Raw genomic sequence first — 23148 nt, 5'->3', positions numbered from 1 at the left:
TGAGATAATGGTGATCACTACCACAGGAGAACCCTCGGCAAACTCTCACTTGTTGGACCTTCATGGTACTCGTTTGCCTGGTGACCGCGTAGTCGATGATTGACTTCAGCCCCCGAGTTTGCTGAACCCAAGTATATCATTAATATACAGGGTGTCCCAAAAGTCCCTTCCACCCCCTCTAAAATTTTACCTAATTAATATTTTGAAACGAAACTTTGGGGATGTTCATCGATCAATGTTAGCTACTTTTCGGGCCCCCCAAAATTTTCGGGCCCCCCCGTGGGGAGGGGCTGCGGACCCCAACTTTTTTTTTTCAAATAGCAACCCCTATCTTGTGATACCTCATTCGAAAGAGCATAAAAAACTAAGAATTTTGGCGCAAACCGCAGATCAATATCTTAATTTTTGACCAAGTTATGATAGGTCAAAGGTCAAATTTGACCTATTTTCAAAAAATCATAACTCCGCTTCAAATTATCGTAATGAAAAAAATAAAACGGGAAAATTTACCAAATTGTAAGCACTTTTAAGTAAAAATCACAGAAATTACTTCAAACTAATTTTAAGGGGGGTTTCGGACCCCCAAATACGTCAATTCAAAGGTCATTCAATTTTACCGCGAAATAAGCCATTTTCCCCCTGTTTTGCCTCCACATTGGTTCAGTAAGTTAAAGAAAAACGAAATTTAAGGTGATTAAATTTGACCGTTTAAATTTTTTTTTTTTTAACTTTTCCCGAAATTTGGGGACTTGCCAACGTAATATTGAACTAATTTTGACCTTACTGAACTAATGTGGAGGCAAAACAGGGGGAAAATGGCTTATTTCGCGGTAAAATTGAATGACCTTTGAATTGACGTATTTGGGGGTCCGAAACCCCCCTTAAAATTAGTTTGAAGTAATTTCTGTGATTTTTACTTAAAAGTGCTTACAATTTGGTAAATTTTCCCGTTTTATTTTTTTCATTACGATAATTTGAAGCGGAGTTATGATTTTTTGAAAATAGGTCAAATTTGACCTTTGACCTATTATAACTTGGTCAAAAATTAAGATATTGATCTGCGGTTTGCGCCAAAATTCTTAGTTTTTTATGCTCTTTCGAATGAGGTATCACAAGATACGGGTTGCTATTTGAAATAAAAAAGTTGGGGTCCGCAGCCCCTCCCCACGGGGGGGCCCGAAAATTTTGGGGGGCCCGAAAAGTAGCTAACATTGATCGATGAACATCCCCAAAGTTTCGTTTCAAAATATTAATTAGGTAAAATTTTAGAGGGGGTGGAAGGGACTTTTGGGACACCCTGTATACTTCGAAGGATTCAGACTTTCACCGATTCTACCTTTTTCTATTTCACTCGAGAGGTTGCCAGATTGTGCGATAAATGTGAATATTTTACATGTATTCGAATTAGAAACAGTGCTAAAAAAGCAACTTATCTGGCAACAATAGAGTCTGGGAGGGACAAGAGGCTACCTTCCTTGGAAAACCCATGATTTAGCCAGAAATGTCATTAAAACAGTTGATTCCGTTTGAAGCATCAATTGTATACTAGGGGAAAGCTATTTTAAAATAATAATTGTAAATGGACACGGATGCTACGGAAAGGGAAAAAGGAAAGGAAATGAAATGAGGATATGATTACTAATATGCAATCAGGGAGAATAAAACAAAAACATCAGAGAAATTTATATGCGATGAAAGTATAAGAAAAAAACCCGAGTGGGCTCATTGCGATTCGGAACTCGAACTGTACTATCGTTGAGCAGTTTTTAGACCCCTACGCCACCGATAATCTTCTTAAGAGGTAAAGATGAACTTTTGCTACGTCAGCAAGTCAAATCGCGGAAGGAGATCCATGGATTGTCCTTTTCCGCCACCCGATGGGATGACGTCCCAGTCAAATGCGCTTTTGAAGAAATGATCGATCCCCATCATCGCTTCATCTCCACACATCTATTCATGTGCAAATGATGGCACACTCCGACAACAAGGTTCTGTGACGAAATCATTTTTGCCTCCAGAGTCTCCAAAATGTATAAATCTTAGTGATCAAATGCCAAATCACTGAGAAAAATGGCTCGCGGAGCGAGCCGAATGTCACTCGCGTAGCGAGTGAGCGGGGGTCCACGGGGCGCAGCCCATTGGCTGGCCGAGACGGACGCGCAAAGCGCGTCCAGAACGGCTAGTACATATAGATAGCTCGATGTTGGTAGAATCCGTTCAGTATTTTCACTTCGCTTTGCTCTCACAGGTCAATAATGCGCGCACCGTTGTCATTCACCGCCACTTCACCAAAAGGTCCAACGACTTAAGAACCATTCTTTCGTCCGATTCTACTATTCAAATCCCCCATGATAATGACCTCCCTTGTCCTTCCAACTTTCAGAGCCTCGACGTTGAGTTGCTCAAAGAACCGATCCTTCAGATTGACGGGAGCGTCTTCATTCACACCATATACTCCTAACAGGGCCATCTTGTGACCATGCAGTGTAACGAGTGTAAGATGCATTCTCATGATCCGCTGGTCTACTGCTTCTCAAGTAGTTATAGACGGACGCAAACTTTTCCGAATAAGTATGGCGACTCCTTGCTGTGCGCGTTGAAGTTGACTGACAGCACTATAAAACAGATCATAGTATCCTAAGTTTTCTGATCCTGTGCCTTTCTTTTTCGTTTCTGTTAACACGGCGACATCTACATTATACTTTTTTACCTCCGATACAACCTCTGTCAATTTATTAGAAATGCCCTGTACATTCCATGTCCCTAAAACCATCGTCCTTTTCCGTAGTTTGTGTCGCAAAATCCGTTTTTTTTTTCCATGATCACCGAAGCTATCTTTGATAGGCTTTTTCACATTCAATTTTTATCCGGGTATCGGGGAGTTAGCCCGATGCCCCAACCCCCAACCTGGAGGACCAGGGTTTGATTTCGGAGTACCGTCTCCTAGACAGGCTGCTTTCACCACAGCTATGAGCCCTGTCTGCCCCTCTGATGAGTGGTTCATACGCCATGAAGCCGATGACCATCCCCGCCCACCCCCCCCCCCCCCCCCTTTGAGGCAGGGGCTACCGGCTGGGATCCACAGGATTGCTAAACCTGAGACAGTATTGAGTACGGTCCCCCATACGGACCCTATCATTACTTCATCTCCATATATTTATTAATAGGCAAATGAAGGCACGCTCCGGTAACAAGGCTCTGTGACAAAATCATTTTCGTCTTGAGAGTTCTCCAATACATCCTTGTGATCAAATGTCCAACTACTCAGAAAATGGTTAGCGGAGCAAGCCGAGTGTCACTCGCGTAGCGAGTGATCGGGGGTTCGGGGGGCAGTGGGGCACAGCCCCTCGCACGGAAAAAAAAGTGGTCCGCTACGTGAGCGGACCTGCTCGGTGAATTTGAGGTACGAGCTTGAGGAACGACTGTCTGATAAAGACCCAGGTGACTCCTGGTTGTCAACCCCGTACTCAGGTCGCCTGTGGAACCCGGCTGTTCGGGTCTGAGATGAATACCGTAACTTCAGTAATGACGAGCGGCTGGTCGGCGCCAACGAACGGGGAAAGTCCACCCCGTGGATACCGGACGCATCGACCCCCGTCGGCACAGAAGGATCAGGGCTCAACCCCGCGTTGGTCCGCATTTCCGCATGTCTGTCCGGCCAACTAATTACCGTTGGCGTGGTCTTTGTCCACTTACCACCGCGCGCCATATTGGTGTTTGACTTCCAACCGTTCTGACCGTTTTAACTGCTTTCCAAGTTTCAGTTGGAATATTAATATCTGTGTGAACACTGTGTTATTTTCTGTTTTGTTTTTGTGTACGATGTTGATGTATTTGAAGAAATCTGAGACGATTCTACGAGAGCTGTAGGCAGTTAAGGATTAAGTGTATTGTCAAGGTGAGTGTGTTTATTAGGCCATTTTAGGCCCTCGAATATTCTAGATTTTCAGAATTCGTCACTCATACATTATTACTCACATTTTTATCTTTCTTATTTCATTTCTCACATTTTGCTTCACAGAATCATTCAATTTTTCGTATCTTGGATCTTTATTGTTTTTGCCCCATCACACCTGCAAACAAGTGCACACCTACTTTATACATATATCAAGTACAACGCGAGAATATTTACCATTTGAGTTACGCATAGCTGGACAACAGTGAGGAATTTAATGTAACTAATATTCAATTTTTATTTGCATTCATTCATTTTTAATGGAATCGATGGTTTTATAATGCTTGTATATTTGTTATTTGGTCACTCATTTAGAAATCAATCAATGATAAAATCCGCAATTTGAATTTTTAAGAATACTGGCATTTCATTACACATTCACGACATTAGTAACGCAACTATTAAGTCCCACTGATTTATTGAAAGGCTGAAATCCAAAGAGAGAAAATACTGACATCGACAAACGCGTGATGCACGTTAACTTCAAAGCAAATGTGTTACATGAAACAATTATTTCCCCCCATTTTTTGCTTATTTATTTATTTAGTTAATAAGTAACTAAAGGGTGACGAATTTTGAAAATTGGTAGAAAATTCATGACGGTGTTCAATGACTGATAAACACACACATCTTTGAGCTTTTGAACAGCTTTGACGCCTGACAGCTCTTTTAAAAAACTCTCATCTTTCGGAAAAACTATCAAAATCAAACAGAAACTGATACAGGAGCACCAGATCTTGATTGCGGGACTTTTTTGGGTTTCTGACTTACATCATGAACTGCGCATGAACGGGAAGTACGAAATTGCTAAAACGGATGCGAACCTGAAGAACTAATAAACTCTTATTCCTATATAGGAACAAGAGCTTTCTCAACGAATAATAACTGGTCTAATGCACAGGGAAAACCTGAGGATCCCTGGAGCAGCAGGGCTGAGAAGGGGGGGGGGGAAGAAAAAGAAATTCGGTACTGTGATTACATCAGTCTAGCTCTGCTACAAAATTCGTCTTGGTCTGATCTAACGAACGAATAAGCCCGCATGAACGACCGGGAGTTCCGGTATTCACAGCGGACCTCTCTGGAGTGGTGAATGAGTAGGACGGTCGGCGTAGCGAGACATTCGCAGTTGTCCACTCCGGCATAGTGACCATCAAATTCACAGGTACTATTACAGTCGTCAACCCCGGTAACCCTCTATAGCGCTATATTCACAGGAACTTTCCTGCAACCGGTACGGACTAGTCCGCTCGGGTAGCAGGCCTTTTTTTTCCGTGCGGCTACAATAGGAAACAATCAGTAAACTCTTACACAGTGTGTTCATAAGGCACGTCATTGACTCGTATTATATCAACCTCATTACTTTTCATTTACCGATAACATCATCATCTCATTAATTCAAGAGTGGAAGGGTTCCACCGGTTAGTCGATTCCACCTTTGTCTATTTCACTCGAGGGATTGCCAGATTGTGTGATAAATGCGAAGATTTTACATGATTTTGAACTGGGAAAAGTGCTGAAAAGGCAACTTATCTGACAACAATAGAGTCTGGGTGGGACAAGTGGCACAATCCTGGAAAAACCCATGATTTAGGCGGAAATGTCATTAAAACTAATTGGTTCCGTTTGAAGCAACAGAAGCAACTAAGAAAAGATATTTGAAAATAATAATATAATTGTAAATGGTCACGGATGCTGCAAAAAAGGGAAAAATGAATCATCATCATTAAGATAATAGTGGAAGGATTCCACCATTTAGTCGATTCCACCTTTTTCTATTCTACTCGAGTGGTTGCCAAATTGTGGGATACAAGTGAAATGAAATGAGGATATAATTACTTATGCAATCAGAGAGCATAAAACAAGAATATCAGAGAAATTTATATTCAATAAAAGTATAAGAAAAAAACACAAGTGGGCCCATAGCGATTCGGAGCTCGAACTTTACTATCGTTAAGTATTTTTTAGACCCCTACGCCACGGATAATCTTCTTAGGAAGTAAAGATGAGCTTTCGCTACTTCAGTGAGTCAAATCGCGAAAGAAGATCCACGGTTGTCACTTTTCTACACCCGATAGGGCTGACATCCCAGTCAAATGCGTTTATGAAGAAATGATCGATCCCCACCATTGCTTCCTCTCCACATATTTACTAATGCGCAAATAATGGCATGCTCCGGTAACAAGGTTCTGTGACAAAATCATTTTTGTCTTGAGAGTCTCCGAAATGTACACTTCGTAGTGATCAAATGTCAAACTACTCCGAAAAATTGCTGAATGTCAATCGCGTAGCGAGTGACCCGGGGGGGGGGGGGGGGAGGGCGCAGCCCCTTGGCTAGCCGTGAACGGATAGTTTTAGTTTACAAACAGGGTGATCCAAAAGTCCCTTCCACCTCCTCTAAGTATTTACCTGATTGAGGCGAAGATTTGAAACTTGGGGGATGTCCCCGGGTCAAAGGGAGCTACTATTTGGCTCTTTTGGGCCAAACTTTTTTTTCAAATAGGAAGACCCCCCTTTGTGATAGCTCGTTCAAAATATCGTAAGAAGAGAAAATTATTCGCGCAAAACCGAAGTCAATATCTCAAACCGTTTCAAAATGGCGGCCGGTTAAAGTTCAAAATGGCCGAAAATTGGCACATCGGTATTTGGTCGGTATATTTGCTTGAAAACGGTAATGGGGGGGGGGGGGGGTACTTTGACAGAAACAAATTTGAAATTTCAAAAATGCCCGTCGGTTACACTTTAAAGTGACCGTTTTTTTTTTATTATTTTTTTTTATTTTTATTTTTTTTTTTATTTTTTTCCCCCTCTGAATAAAAATCTACACAGTTGAAAACGAGCGCTAGTGTTTGGCGTTTTGTCGGACAAATTATTTGCACGATTTCAATATACATAGGCACGGGTAAAAACACACTCTGTTTTTAGAACACGAGCGACCTATTTTTCGAGGCTAAAATACAAAATGCGGGTAAAATGAACACTACGGCAGTCAGTTCTAGGCACTGAAGTCTGCGTGTCTCTTTGAATCAAAAAGCTAGTAAGTTTCTACAACTGTTGTTTTTTGGTGAACCGAAACGTTTCGACGAGGGTGCTCCGGTTATCCAACTGGAGTTTTTCAATGAACACCCTCGACTCTTGGACCGCGTGGGGCTGGTTTTATTAGTCGCTCACGATAGTTAGGAGGGGATACTTCGCCAATTTCGCCAAGCAGCCTCGCGAGCCCGGTTGGTAGCGTGTCTCGCTGGAAACCCCGACGTCGCAAGTTCAAATCTCCTCCGAACCACGGAGTAGAGGTGTTCTAACGAATTCTTGCCGGAACATTATATGTAGATATCGTCTCTACAGTGGCGATGATATCCTTAACAGCCGGCCTTATCGGATTTTTGAGAGCTCGCACTCAATGCATTGTTGCCCCGTGTGTCGGTTTATCAGATTGCCTGGCGCGGCGGCGCGTAAAATAGATGTACAAATGGCAACAGCTTACTTAAGTCAGCTCCAAAAACTCTGATCCCTATCGGCAAGAGCGCTCTTATCGTAACTTTTTCTTAACGGAACTGTTTCGGTAGCTTACCGACAACCGATAGAACAGCCCTACCACGGAGATTTAACGCAGAACTGGTAAGTCAAAATAATTCGTTATAGATGTGTGCATGTCTCATGAGTCCAATTAATCCGTGTAACAACTAAACATGCAGAATGTATCCGAATAATATATGTCCAATGTACCTTCAGAAGACTTGTACACCTCACAACTAGAGGGCACCACCAACTAAAATACTTGTACACTTCACAACTAGAGTGCGCTGCCAACCAGGAAAAATGTTGAAAATTTTGCGGTCCATATTTTATGAATTTTGGGTGTGTTTGCGGAACGCATACGTGTGTTGAGAGTACTCTTTCAACCATGCAGGATAATGCGATCTATGCTTGGCGTTCTAATCATGTCGCCGTGCCGGTTCCGTGAACACACTGGTGTGTACTGGAATGCAACGGTGTGTTCCTCTCAACCACTCACGGGTATTGGGAACATTAGGCTTATGTTCCTTAAGACAAATGAGCAAAATAAGCACACTGATGTGTTTAGTTTTTTTTTAAAGAGCGTAAGTTCAAGTGTGTTATTCCTATGCCAGAACACCCTTAAGTTTCAAGTCTCAGGCAAATCCATCAGCAAAAACTGAGGTGGCACTTTTCGGCCATTTTGCACTTTAACCGGTGACCATTTTTGAAACTTTCTTTTTTATCTGACGTCAAATTCGTTCTTCTCGTGTCAAAATATCTCTAAATACCGATATTCGCGCAAGTCCATCGACAAATAATAACCGGTGTCAATTTCCGGTCATCTTGAACTTTAACCGGCCGCCATTTTGAAACAGTTTGAGATATTGACTTTGGGTTTGCGCGACAAGTTCTCTGTTTATATGCTCTTTCGAACGAGCTATCACAAAGGGGTTCTTTTCATTTGAAAAAAAGACGTTGGGGTCCGTTGCCCCTCCACCAGGTGGGAGACACCCTAAAGTTTTTAGGGAGCCAAAAAGTAGCACCGTTTGACCTAGGAACATCCCCCAAGTTTTAAATCTTTACATCAATATAGGTAATAAGTTGAAGGGGGTAGAAGAGACACTTGGATCACCCTGTATAACTAAGAAGCACATGAAGGGAATTCACGATCCAACAATGTGAGGTCAACCACGCACTTCGACGAGACCGTGTATTGTGAACGCAGAAAGCCATTTGAAAAAGTTTAAGTTTTTTGATCTGCCGCAAGCAAAAACTTATCGATTCTTAAAAAACAGTGGCTACTGAATAATTAAAGCCAAATAGGAAAAATTCTGTCAAACTCCTGGAAAAGAAAGTCGATTAAAAGGTACTTAGGGGCTGTAATGCCGGTAGTAAATCCCGTTTCATTGAAAAGAAATCGACTTAATAGAAATGCAATTGCATTATTACTCTATATAAAGCTGCCGTTACCACTCACTCTGCCCCCCCCTAGATAAAAATTGGCCGAAGCGATTTCCTTTAAAATTGGTACACGCTTAGCTATTGTAATGAGGAGTTGATTAAAATTATTCCCGTTCAAATCCGCTGCCTAGGACGCCCGCAAGAGCGATAAGTTGTTTTCCCCATAAGAAAGCATAGGGAACGCGGCGGAGCGCAGCGCACGGGGAATGAAGCAGCCGTTCCGTGGTTGCCATAGCGACCGCGTAACTCCGTGGACTAAGGGGCGGGGCGATGCCGACTTGGCTCGAAGTGGCAGCGCGCGGAGTGCTTCAACCCGCTCACACATCATTCTAGATGCAGCCAGCGGCCGAAAGTGATGAACGGAAGGACCCTTCTCCCCCATCCCGAAATCTGATCCACTGCTCGCTTCTTCTCTTAGCAGCTTACCCTCCGTGATCTTCTTTTTAAAAGAACAACTCGCAAGTTTAAGTTTATCTTTCTTTTCCTTATAATATTTTTATCTCTTGCATTAGTAATTTTCAATTCTCATTAATACTTTTCTTCCTTACTTTTCTTTATTCGCGTGACCTAGGTTGACCGCGCGTCCAACGAGTTTTATTTATTCTTCCATTTATTCTTCCATCGTTACTTCATTAGACTCCAACTGTAATTTCTTTCGTTTTCTTTACATTAAATCTTATCTTATTTTTGTACTCCGCGTTATTTCGGTTCTGATTTTCTTACCTATTCTCGCTCTCATTGTCTTCAGTTTTATTCTTTTCCCTATTTTACCGATAATAGAACGCTTCCTTCTTCCCCTCACCTCATCGCTTCTTCTCTTTGTTGCTTACTGCTACTCATCTTTTCTCTATTGAACAAGTCGCAAGTTTATTTTTCTTTTCCCCCGTAATCTTTTTTCTTCTTGCATTAGAAGTATTTCATATCTCATTTTTACTTTTTTTTATTTTGATCGACCTTAAGTGACCTTGGGCCCAAGGCGTTCTATTTACCCCTCAGTCGTTTACTATATTAAACTACCACTGAAATGTGTGGCGTTTCCTCTTAATAAAAGTTTTTCTTATTTTTGTGCTTAACGTTACTTCAGTACAGATATTTTACCACTCTCACACTCATTGATTTCATATTTCATTTTTCCCACATTTTACTATCGATAGAACACGCCTCATCGCTTTTTCTCTTTGTTGCTCACTCCCACTTATCTTCTTCCTTCCTTTATACTCTATCCCTCTCTTGCATTAGTACCTAATTTGTCATTTTTGTATTTTTACTTCTCTCTCCGTTTTTGATTAGCCTTGAGTGACATTGAGTCCGAGGAGTTTTTATTTATCCCTCCATCGTTTACTCTATTAAAATTCCACTGAATTGTGTGTCCTTTCCTTTCCGTAAAAGCTTATCTTACCTTGATGCTCAACACTGCTTAGCTACAAACATTTTACTCCGCTCTCATACTCATTGATTTCACCATTTCTGTTTTTTCCCTTATTGTACCGGCAATAGAAAAATGATTGGTCTTATTGCTGTGTGATCTCTTCCTTTTTTGTTAAAACGGTCCCTTCGTACAAATTGTTTTCTGTTTCTCTGATCTTTTAATTTTCTAGGATCCAATTTTTTTCGTTTCTTCTTCTTTTATCCGCCTTAAGCTTCCATTGATTTTATTATACTTTTTACATATTATTTTACCGATAGTACTGAGAAATCCTTCGCTATACGTTATTGGTACTCTTAAATTGTGTTTCTACCGCTTTACTCAATCCTGTAAATCTCTTTCGTAATCAAAATTTTTACTATTCTAGACTCGGACGTTTTTAAACGTTTTTTATTATATATTTGTCTATCAAGATGCGGTTCTCAGTTAAAAAAATTACAGGTGATGGTAACTGTCTTTTCCGGTCAGTATCTTATTGTGTCTTTAAAACTGAGAATTTTCACGCAAAAGTCAGGGCTTCTGCGGTGAAAGAAGTTGTAAAAAATTGGAATCAATACATGCATTATGTGATCGGTGATCAATCATATACGGTTCCCATTCTTACTTCCGCTGATTATGAAAATCTTTTATCTAAAAATGGAAGCAACGGTGAAAATCCAGAATACGGTGGACACGTAGAAATATTTGCTCTTTCAAAGATATATTCAAAATTTCAATTTCGAGTTTATACAGGTAGTAACTACACCGAATGCCACACTTTCGGTAATGGTAGTAATATACGGCATTTAAAATTTTCCGGTGATGGAGATAGAGGCCACTATGATGTTTTGATTGAAAACACGGATGAATCTTTGATTTCTGTAGAAAAAGGTAAAGATAAAGGTAATTTTGATGTCTTAAATAATTCAATGGAGGAGAATGGTAAAATTCCAACTCCATCGAACAAAAAATCGAGAGCAAACGGTAATACTACACATGATCATGTTGCGTTGAAGTCAGCTGTTCTGTCTTCCTGTCCGGTTAACATTGTAGTAGACCCGTGTTCACGGGGAGTCCCGTGCAAGTAGGCAAATGGAGGATAGAGGCAATGAGTGATGAAAACACGGATGAACTTGATTCGTAGAAAAAGGTAAAGATAAAGTAATTTGATGTCTAAATAATCAAGGAGGAGAATGGTAAAATTCCAACTCCATCGAACAAAAAATCGAGAGCAAACGGTAATACTACACATGATCATGGTGCGTCGGAGTCAGCTGTTATGTCTTCCGGTTCGTATGAACATTGTAAGTAGACCCATGTTCACGGGGAATCCCGTGCAATAGGAAAGAAGTAAAGGTAAAATATGACACGGTTTAATGATACAACGGAGAGAATGAAAACCTGAGCCCACCAAATCAAAGAATCGAGAGTCGTAATGGCAAATACTCAAAATCATGGTGCATCGAAGTCATCTCTTATGACATCCGGTAACAGTATTACAAATTCAAATGATGATACTGCACAAAATTATGGTACGTCGAAGTCATCTCTTACGTCATCTGATTCTGTCAACATTGTAGTTGAACCGTCTAATAGGGAAATCCTATGCGACAAAAAAAAGGTCGTCCAAAGAAAGCTAATAGCACGAAACTACAAACAGAAAAAAAACGCGAAAAATGCCGTAGAAATTTTCAAACACGGAAAAAAAATCATCCGGAAGCAATTCTCGAAATCAATAAAGAATCCGTTTCCCGTTATGTGAATAAAAATCCGCACATAAATCAGTCGGCATGTGTTCGCTACAATAAAAACCATCAGGATGTGAGAAATCGTCAGGAAAAATCTGTTAGGAAAGCTGTGGGAAAGATTAATTATCTCATTGGAAGTGCAAGTGGAACAGAGCTGCAAAACCTGCAGCCCTTGCGACTAAATAACTGTTCCCTCCTTTCAGCCAATGTACGAAAATGTTCCTATTGTGGAGCACCACTGTTCGAGGAGGAACTTGGTCGTAAAAAATGGTGTTGCGGAAGTGGAGACTCAAATGTTCACGATTTACCTCCACTATCCGCCGAGTTTTATAATAATGAAGAATTTTTAAGAAATGCGAGATCATACAATAATTTATTCGCGTTTTCAGCACTAGGGACAACTCACGGTTTTTGCACACCGGATAGAGGAGTCTCATTTGTGAAGGTTCAAGGTCGAATTTATCACCGAATTTTTGATCTTGCATACGATAAAACGGTGAACAACACTGTTCTGTATGTAAATGACGAAAGCGAGCGGCTTAAATTGGGACAAAATTTAAACTTAAATGAACAAATTATGAAATGCATTTCGAATTATCTATCAGCAAATAATCATTTGGTGCACCTACTCAAATCGCTTGCTGCGCACCCTTCTCCGGAGGCTCATTTAGTGTTTGAGAATACCTCAAGGCGCACTCATGGGCCAATTTTAGGCGATTCACCGGCGGCAGCAGAGATATCTGCTCTAATCAAAACTTCGATTGAAAGTGAACCAAGAAAAGTTGCGATTTGGAAAATTGGAGATGGTAAACCTCACAATGTTCATTTTTTTGCATCCTCTATACGAAGCATTCCAATATCCACTCATTTTTCCGAACGGTTCTAGAGGTTGGTCCACTGACATGCTCAGTCGGAGTGGTAAGAAAATTTCCCAAGTTATGTATTATCGGCAGAAGATTCTTGCTGATAAACGGTTCATTTTACTGCGTCGTTTAGCTCAAGAGTATTTTGTTGATATGTGGTGCCGCACTGAGGAAGAACGACTCAACTTTGTTCGTCATAATCAAAGCTCATTCCTAAGAGTTGCCACTCGCAGTGAGCTGGACGAGACTATTGCTGCGGATGGTGATATTATTCCGGGCAAAATTTATTTACCGTCTTCTTTTACGCATGGGCCAAGGTATATGCAACTAAAGTATCACGACGCAATGGCAATCGTTTCTCGCCTTGGGAAACCTAGCTTTTTTTTAACAGTAACCTGCAACCCCCGTTGGCCCGAGATCATTAACAGTTTATTACCGGGCCAACAACCAACGGACAGACCTGACCTTTGCGATCGCGTTTTTAAGTTAAAGTTAGATACACTAATTAAGTTTCTTAAGTCTGGTAAAACGTTCGGTCGGCTCATCTATTTGCTCTACGTTATCGAATTCCAAAAAAGAGGCCTCCCTCATGCGCATATAGCCTTCAGAGTTGAAGGTGGAGGTCCCATCTCTAATATTGATATCGATTCATTTATTAGAGCAACCATACCAGAATCCGATGAAGCAGAGGGTCGTTTACGGACATTGGTACTTCAAAATATGATTCACGGACCTTGCGGAATTAATCGTCTAAATATGCCTTGCATGGACCAAAATACGAAAAAGTGTACCAAATATTTTCCTAAGCCCTTTAATTCAATTACCCACGTAGATGGCAAAGGGTACGTCATTTACAAGAGAACCAATTACCAGGTCACTCTGCAGTCAGGTAAAATTGTATCGAATCAGTGGGTTGTGCCTTATAACCCTGCAATTTTGCTTTTATTAGAATGCCACTGTAATTTAGAGATTGCAAATAATACGCGATTAATTCAATATCTATTTAAGTATGTTTACAAAGGACCGGACCACGCTAAAGTTGGTATTTTTGAGGGAAACGATCCTTCTGTAACCGATGAAATAGAAAATTACATGAATTTCAGATATGTTAGTGCGTCAGAAGCCTTATGGAGAATTTTTGAGTTTGAAATTAGTTGTCGAACACCAAATGTAGTTGCCCTTCCCGTTCACTTGCCAAACCAGGATACTGTTATTTTTCAGCGTGGCCGAGAAAAAGAAGCCCAGGAACGTGCTTATTCAAAATTAAATATCTATCTAAATAGACCGAACATTCCAGAACTATGCAACCTTACATATCCCGATTTTTACGAGAAATACAATGTCCAGACGAAAAAAAGGCCGAATGCTCTGGTGCCGATCATCGAGCATCCATCGGGTAAACATTTTATCAGTAAAAAAGTGTTCTCAGATTGTGTTGCGCGGATTCATTTTGTTTCACCCACTCTCGGGGAGTTGTACTATCTAAGAATGCTCCTGATGAAATATCCTTGCTCTGGGTTTCTCGATTTACGAACAGTAGATCAGGTTGTGCACCCAACATTTCAAGCGGCTGCTTATGCGCGTGGCTTGATCGAAAATGAATCTGAGTACAAGGATGCTCTTTTGGAGGCTTCCACCTTTAAGACCGGCAGGGGATTAAGACAATTTTTCTTTTCCCTCCTCATCTCAGGGTCACCGGTTTCTAATCTATGGGACGAGTTCAAAGATTTTCTCTGTGAAGATTACTTACAGAGGAACCCTGAAAACAAAGCTCAAGCGTATGTTTTTGGACTGGGAGACATAGACGTAGCATTGCGAGCGCATGGGCGAACTTTAGCTGATTTTGGTCTTCCATCGATTCCTGATCAATCAACGGAGTTGGGAAGGGAAAAAATTCGTTGGTGCGTTTCAGAGTGCCTACGCTACGTGACTGAATGGGAGCCAAAATTAGCCCAAGAGCAAAGGGAGGTTTACGATAGGGTGGTCACTGAGGAAGGTGACCTTCCAATCGACGATGAATTCCGGAATGTAATTTTTATCGACGGCCCATCAGGGACGGGCAAAACTGTGCTGCTTAATGTAATCACCGCAAAATTGCGATCTCAAGGAGAAATCGTATTATGTGCTGCGTCAACGGGAATGGCTGCCCTTAATCATCGAGGGGGCATAACTGCGCATTCTTTGTTTAAACTTCCGATTGAGACCGAAAATCCAAATTTATTGTGGGGAATTAGCAGTAGCAGTCAAAGGGCAGAACTGATCAGAAATGCTAAGCTATTCATCATTGATGAAGCATGTATGTCTCATGCAAACACCATTAACATCCTTGAAAGAGGATTTCGAGATCTCTTTGACTCTTCTAAACCGTTTGGTGGTAAAAAATTCATTCTGACGGGCGATTTTCGACAAATACCTCCTATCGTGCCAAATGGAACACCTTCAGAAGTCATCGCTGCCTCCATAAAAAATTGTTATTTTTGGAAACATATAAAAAAATATCACTTAAAACTTTGTCAACGTACTTTAGATGACCCTCATTTTACGGAGACAATTTTAGACATTGGAGAAGGCAAAATTGAGTCTCAGGACGTTGAGGGAGTTTCCGTTATTCCTCTTCGCGACATCGACCATGTTGTGACGACAACGGAACTGATTGATTTTGTTTTTCCCAAAGAAATACTGAAAGATCCAGATCTGTGTTGTTGTCGAGCAATATTATCTGGTACAAACGCAACTGCCGGCGAATTTAACGATAGTATTTTGAATGATGTAGAGGGAGAATCGGTTAATTGCTTCAGCGTTGACACAATTTTAAATGAGGACAATAATACATCTAACATCAGTGCTCTGAACATCGAATCGAGCTTACTCAACAACATTTCAAAATCCGGAGTGCCAGATCATAAAATTTCACTAAAAATCGGAGCAATTGTCATTCTAATTCGTAATTTAAGTTTTATCCATGCATTAGTAAATGGTACTAAATTAATTGTCGTAAACATATCAAGATTTTTCATCGAAGCTCGAGCTCCCAACAAGAACGACACAGTTTTAATCCCTCGCGCTATTTTTGATTTTTCTATCGGGAATCATGGAATGGAAATGAGACGCAGACAATTTCCTTTGAGATTAGCTTATGGCCTCACAAAAAACAAAAGCCAGGGTCAAACATTAAATAGAGTAGGGGTTGATCTACGCAGCGATGTCTTCAGCCACGGGCAACTCTACGTTGCTCTCGGCCGCGTGAGGAAAAGTTGCGATCTGAAAGTATTGGTCCCTCAACAACGAGTCATAAACAACGTTCCTCATACACATAACGTTGTTTATGAACAACTTATCAATCCATCTTGAGATATAACAATTTTGGACCTTAATGAAAAATGTATTATACTCTCCTGTAAAAGGTGACTCAGAGTAACTGCCCCCGGGGTCGGCCTCTTCCTTTCATCAGCCCAGTGTACAGAGTGTAATACCTTTTTCATGTCACCTGAATTTTTCTTATTTTTGGCATCCTCTGTATCTACACGGGCTGTAAAAGGTGACTCAGAGTAACTGCCCCCGGGGTCGGCCTCTTCCTTTCATCAGCCCAGTGTACAGATTGTAATACCTTTTTCATGTCACCTGAATTTTTCTTATTTTTGGCATCCTCTGTATCTACACGGGCTGTAAAAGGTGACTCAGAGTAACTGCCCCCGGGGTCGGCCTCTTCCTTTCATCAGCCCAGTGTACAGAGTGTAATACCTTTTTCATGTCACCTGAATTTTTCTTATTTTTGGCATCCTCTGTATCTACACGGGCTGTAAAAGGTGACTCAGAGTAACTGCCCCCGGGGTCGGCCTCTTCCTTTCATCAGCCCAGTGTACAGAGTGTAATACCTTTTTCATGTCACCTGAATTTTTCTTATTTTTGGCATCCTCTGTATCTACACGGGCTGTAAAAGGTGACTCAGAGTAACTGCCCCCGGGGTCGGCCTCTTCCTTTCATCAGCCCAGTGTACAGATTGTAATACCTTTTTCATGTCACCTGAATTTTTCTTATTTTTGGCATCCTCTGTATCTACACGGGCTGTAAAAGGTGACTCAGAGTAACTGCCCCCGGGGTCGACCTCTTCCTTTCATCAGCCCAGTGTACAGAGTGTAATACCTTTTTCATGTCACCTGAATTTTTCTTATTTTTGGCATCCTCTGTATCTACACGGGCTGTAAAAGGTGACTCAGAGTAACTGCCCCCGGGGTCGGCCTCTTCCTTTCATCAGCCCAGTGTACAGAGTGTAATACCTTTTTCATGTCACCTGAATTTTTCTTATTTTTGGCATCCTCTGTATCTACACGGGCTGTAAAAGGTGACTCAGAGTAACTGCCCCCGGGGTCGGCCTCTTCCTTTCATCAGCCCAGTGTACAGAGTGTAATACCTTTTTCATGTAACCTGAATTTTTCTTATTTTTAGCATCCACTGTATCTACACGGGCTGTAAAAGGTGACTCAGAGTAACTGCCCCCGGGGTCGGCCTCTTCCTTTCATCAGCCCAGTGTACAGAGTGTAATACCTTTTTCATGTTACACTTAAAAGCTGTAAGGGGCGGCTCGCGAAGCGAGTCGCAAGTTCATCGCGAAGCGAGGAACTGGGGGTCCAGGGGCACTCCCCGGCTAGGCGTGACAGCTCGCAAAGCGAGCTAATCACGACTAGTTACTGTATATAAAGCTGCCTCACCGGCTCACTCTGCCCCCCCCCCCCCCCTAGAGAAAAATTGGCCGAAGCGATTTCCTTTAAACTTGGTACATGCTTAGCCATTGTCGTGAAGAGATGATCAAAATTATTCCAATTCCAATCCGCTGCCTAGGACGCCAGCAAGAGCGAAAAGTTGTACTGCGTTGGAGATACGCGGTTGTTTACGCGCACCGCGCCGAACAGGTTAAATCTTGTCGCATAACGTCAGAGCACAGCCTCATAGACGAAATTTAAGGATTTAGGAGGTATTTTTTAACGGATTTTTGTGAAAATAGATGTCGCAGGTATTTTTCAACGGAGAACTCGAATTTTTGGTCGGATTTTCAAAATTTCAAAATCCAATATGGCAGTCGTGGCCTAAAATGCTAAGTCGGCTCCTGTTCGATCGATTTTCGTGAAACTCGGTATCAGAAGGTACTTTTCGACTGGAAACTCGAATTCTGGTCGGATTTTCAAAATTACAAAATCCAAGATGACAGCCGTGGCCTAAAAAGCTATCTTGGCTGATGATCCATCGACTTAAGTGAAATTCGGTATAGTGGGTTACTTTTCGACGGGAAACTCGAATGTTTGGTCAGATTTTCAAAATTCAAAAATCCAAGATGGCGGCTGTGGTCTCAAATGCTATATCTATTTATTTATTTATTTATTTATTTTATAATTTGTACAATTGAGCCTCTGGCTGAGGCTATGGCACACGTCATATTTGGTACAGTTACAGCGAATATACATAAGGTACAAGTATTAAATTTTACTAGCCTACAAGTTCATGAAGACTGTAGAAGGCTTTTTCTAATAAGAAAGCACGCAGCCCCTTAAAGAAAGACGTTAGATCAGCATTTCGAAAGTGTAGCTTCACACTCCAAGGCAGTGCGTTGAAAATCTGTATTGCCGAAAATTTGACATCCTGCTCAGTCCGTCTCAATCGAATCATTTTATTAGGGATGTTCTTATGCCTACTGTTGTAATGATGATTGGGCAGGAGGTCAGAAGGCAAAATAAGAGCACTGGAGATGGCAAATTTCAGGCAATCCCAGATGTACAGGGAGGTTAGGGTAAACAATTTATATTTAACAAAGATCGGGCGGCAGTGTGAGTTATAAGGAAGATTGAAAATGTTTCTGATAATTTTTTTCTGCATGACAAACACTTGATCAACACTAGAGCCTCGCCCCCACAGAAGAAGCCCATATCGCATATGAGACACTATGTGAGCGTGATAGAAAGCGAGACAGCAGCTCAAGGTGGAAATTCTGGAAAGGTTGCGAATGGCCCAAGAGGCCCTTGATAGTTTTGACACAACCATGTCGGTCTGTCGTTGCCACGTTAGACCTGCATCAATATGAATGCCAAGAAATTCTATGGAACTTTCCAATTTTACGCTTAAATTATCATCTAACATACAAATGGGTTCTGGCAATGAAGAGGTAGTTCTAGGGGATACAGAATAAAGAATTGCTTGAGTTTTCTTTTGATTGACAAGGAGGCCATTTGCCTCAAACCACATACAGGCCTGTTCATAGACTTCACGAGCTTTTAGCTTAACATCGCCATCTGTAATTACAGCGGAAGTATCATCGGCATATAATAAAATGGGATGAGTAACGTTGGAAGGGAGGTCATTCATGTATATAATAAACAATAGTGGACCGAGTATTGAGCCCTGCGGTACGCCAGTAATTATGGGTAGGAAATCAGATAAGATGGTTCCTGCAGCAGAGATGATTTTCACTCTTTGCTTACGACCAGTAAGATATGAGGCAATGAGGGCTAGTGAATTTGAGGACAGCCCATAAAGTTGAAGCTTGTCGAGTAACAAGGAATGGTTTAAGAGGTCAAAGGCTTTAGTTAGGTCAAAGTGTAGACTCATAATCGGAATTTGCAATTCGAAAGCATTAATCACATTATCAATTAGATTATAGAGAGCTTGTGTGGTAGATAGACCTTTCCTGAAACCGTACTGTCTATGATATAGTAGGTCCCTTCCTGATTGCCATCGATTTTTGTGAAATTCGGTATTGGGGGGTATATTTGACGGGAAATTATAATTTCAGGTCCGACTTTCAAAGTTCAAAAATCCAAGATGGCTGATGTGGTCTAAAATGCTATCTCGGCTCCTCATAAATCGATTTTCGTGCGACTCGGCATGAGCGGGTATTTTCCGACGGGAAACTTGAATTTTTGGTCGGATTCCCAAAATTTTAAAATCCACAATGGCAGCCGTGGCCTAATACGATGTCTTGGCTTCACCTCGATCGATCTTCGTGAAATTCGGTATAAGGGGGTATTTTTCAACGGGTCAATTTTTAGTCATATGTTCAACATTTCAAAATCCAAGATGGCGGCCGCGCTATATAATGCGGTCCCGGCTCCTGGAACATCCATGTCTGTGAAACTTGGTGAAGAATGAGATGAAGACGAAGATGTTGTCTTCTCATTAAAGTTAAAAACTATGTGGGGAGGGGGCGGCTCGCGGAGCAAGTTGCAAGTTCACCGCGAAGCTGAGAACCGGGGGCCCAGGGGCACTCCCCGGGCAGGCGTGTCAGCTCACGAGGCAAGCTAATCACGGCTAGTTATTTTAATGTGTTTTCAGGGTTGCCAAAAAATTTGGAAATGATTTTCCCTAACGAAAAATGGAGAAATTCCCTGACCTTTGAGAACGCAGGCCATGATCGCACAGCCAAATTTACACCTTGTTAGCTACCATCGCACTAATATAGCGTCTCATTTGAAACGCGCTTAAGCAAAGGAGTCAGAAAATAATTGTAGAACATTTGGAAATACCTAACTCCTGAATGCATCGCGAGATATGCCCTCTTCATATATCGCAATTTATATTGCGTTCAAAACCGAAAAAAGAAAGATTTTAAGCAACTCGTGAAAATTGTCAATTTTTCCCTGACTTTTAGCTATTTTTGGTCAAATTCCCTGACTTTTCCAGGTTTCCCCGGGCACTTTTTTTCCCCCTGACTTTTCCAGGTTTTCCCTGAATTCCCTGACCGTGGCAACCCTGTGTTTTGATTTTGATAAATTTAGCATCTTTCCATGCAAAGAGGTTCAGCTATGTCCGATGCTTCGTTCATTCGTGAATTAAAGGTAAGCAATTTACATCCGGATGATCCCCCGATTTGCCGTAAAAAAATTGCAAAAACTCGATATACCAGGTCGACAGGTCCACTAATTAACTTTACAAATCAATGCCATGCTTAAAAATATGAGAAAATCATTATAGTTTTGTCATTTTGGGGTGCATTCATTTTCCCGTGAAACAATGGACCACTACTATACATTGTGCAAGGTACGAATATAAGTATCTTCATGCATGTTTCTCAACAAGAATTTTACGTTGAACAAGATTCTGGCATCGAAAATTACTAAAATCAACTCATTACTAAGATAATAACGTTTTCATTTCACATTAGTCACGGGAAATTTGAATCGCTCGGTCACAAGAAACACGATACTCTACGTGAGTAAATTCGCGCACCACTACAACAAAGGCGGGCTTTTAAATCGAACAATGTTCCTTTTCCACGTTATATCGTGCAAAGTGTCAACAACGAGCAACAGTTAAGCCAAAGCAACGAAATTGAGGTTGCCATCTCTTCATACCGTGGAGACTTTAACGGCGAAGTCTTATTGCTTAATTTGACTCGCGTAGTTGAATTCACGTGTCAGAAAACATTAAATATCTTGGTCAGCAGTATATTTCAGTAATTTTCATTGCGTGAATCGTTTTTCCGTAAAATTTCGTTTAGAAAACATGCACCAGAATGCTCAACTTCGAACCTTGTCTAGTGGTCCATTATAACTAATTTCAATTCCCAAATAACCATCAAATTTCCGTATAAAATCGGAAAAAAAAGATTAATGTTGGCTCCTTGTCGTGAAAATTCAATTCTTTGGGTAAACATACATATGTAGATATAGGTACGTCAATGTGCAGAACAGAGAACATGTGTGAGCATAGGTAAAAACCCGAGGCAACATCAATTTAACAAGAAAACGGCAAAAATTAGATGTGATTTCAGCCCTTTGTATAACTCGGTAACCCTTTGCCATCGGAACTCGGTTCCTATACTCATCTTAAAGTTTTTCTCGGAGCTTTGGGTCATTATCAGCTTCCATGTAAACTCGGGTTCGATAGCCGAATCGGCTGCCCAAAAAACAAGCCATTTTTTGGAGGACTCTATGAGAAATTCGTGCAATTATCGGCTCTCAGGAAATTACGACATGGCTAAAATTGGGAGCATAAGTGCTCGAGTTCTTAACATATTAGTATTAAGGAAACTCAGGCATTACAACTATCGAGTCGATTTCTGTTCAATAATAAAACGGGATTTACTACCGGTGATTTAGCTACTATAGCCCCAAAATACTTCTAATTCGCCTCTATTTTCCAGGATCTCAACAATTTATTTTTTTTCCGCTTAAATAACTCACGAGACACTGTAAATCAAGAATCTTAAGAGTTTTCAATTATAGCACATAAAACATTTTAAACTCGCTCAGGCACACCGTGTTTTCGATGAGGTACGGCTGCTATCGACTCTTGCCTTCATGTCAAAATTCTTACAGGGAAGCCCCATGCAAAAGACCAATTTTTTGTAATGGACCGCTAGACAATGTATGAAGTTTAGAATTCTGATTCAGGTTTCTTAACCGAAATTTCTCGTGAAATACGATTCGCGCAACGAAAATTAATGAAATTAACTCCTAAATAAGATGCTTAATGTTTCTTTACGCTTGAATTCAAACTTCCCGCTTATGACAACACAATAGCCCACGTGAGTCAAATCGCACACTTAACTTTATGATGACAATCTCTGCGATAAGAGAACCTGGCGACCTCAATCTTGACGCTTTGGCTTAGTTATAGTAAATATTGTTTATTTTGAACGAAAAAGGATGGGAAAGGAACGATTCTCGATTGAGAAGCTTGCCAAAACTGTTGTGAGGCGCGATTTGACTCGGGCAGAGAATTGCGTTTCTTGCGACTGAGAAATTCAAAATTCCCGGAACTAATCTGACTATATTATAAAATCCTAAGCCCTTAAATTGTGAAGATCTGTTCCGCGCTGTCCTGAAGTTACCGTCAGAGAGCGAGAGTATGGAAATTTTACGGAGGTGTGACACCTTAAATGCTGTAACATGGCTCGATCTTCTTCTTTGAATTTTTCATTTTTAGCCGAGTTATTGCGAAAAATCGGCAAATCTATTTTAGCCTACTTCGTGACAAATATTGATTCTATGAACTTGAAATTCGTCATGATGAAAGTGCGAGCTGAATCAGTTATATTGAAGCTTTTTGTCCATAAAATGTTCATAATTGGTCGAGTTATCACGAAAAATCTAAAAAAATCACCGTGTCTACGTGAAGGTGTACAGAGCATACCATTTAATTATCGACATAAACCTTTCTACCCATCGACGGAGCCTTACACGCACACGTGCACCTCAAAACCCAATTTTTGACATTTTCACCCAGCCGAGA

At 41.0% G+C, this 23148-nt stretch overlaps 1 protein-coding gene and 1 long non-coding RNA gene across 8 annotated transcripts in view; one reads left to right on the top strand and one right to left on the bottom strand.

The window, feature by feature from the left end:
• LOC109040504 (serine/threonine-protein phosphatase 2B catalytic subunit 2) overlaps positions 1-23148 on the bottom strand; it is a 415824-nt gene that overhangs the window by 301563 nt on the left and 91113 nt on the right. The gene's annotated exons all lie outside the window — the stretch shown is intronic.
• Positions 18977-22014, top strand: LOC140225631 (uncharacterized). The gene is made up of 2 exons (XR_011900647.1): positions 18977-20595; positions 20634-22014. It is a non-coding gene; the product is annotated as an uncharacterized lncRNA (long non-coding RNA).

This window comes from Bemisia tabaci, chromosome 1 (genome assembly GCF_918797505.1).
Source record: "Bemisia tabaci chromosome 1, PGI_BMITA_v3".
Lineage (NCBI taxonomy): Eukaryota > Metazoa > Arthropoda > Insecta > Hemiptera > Aleyrodidae > Bemisia > Bemisia tabaci.
Note: the sequence above shows the minus strand (reverse complement) of the source record. Positions and strands in the feature narration are given on the sequence as shown.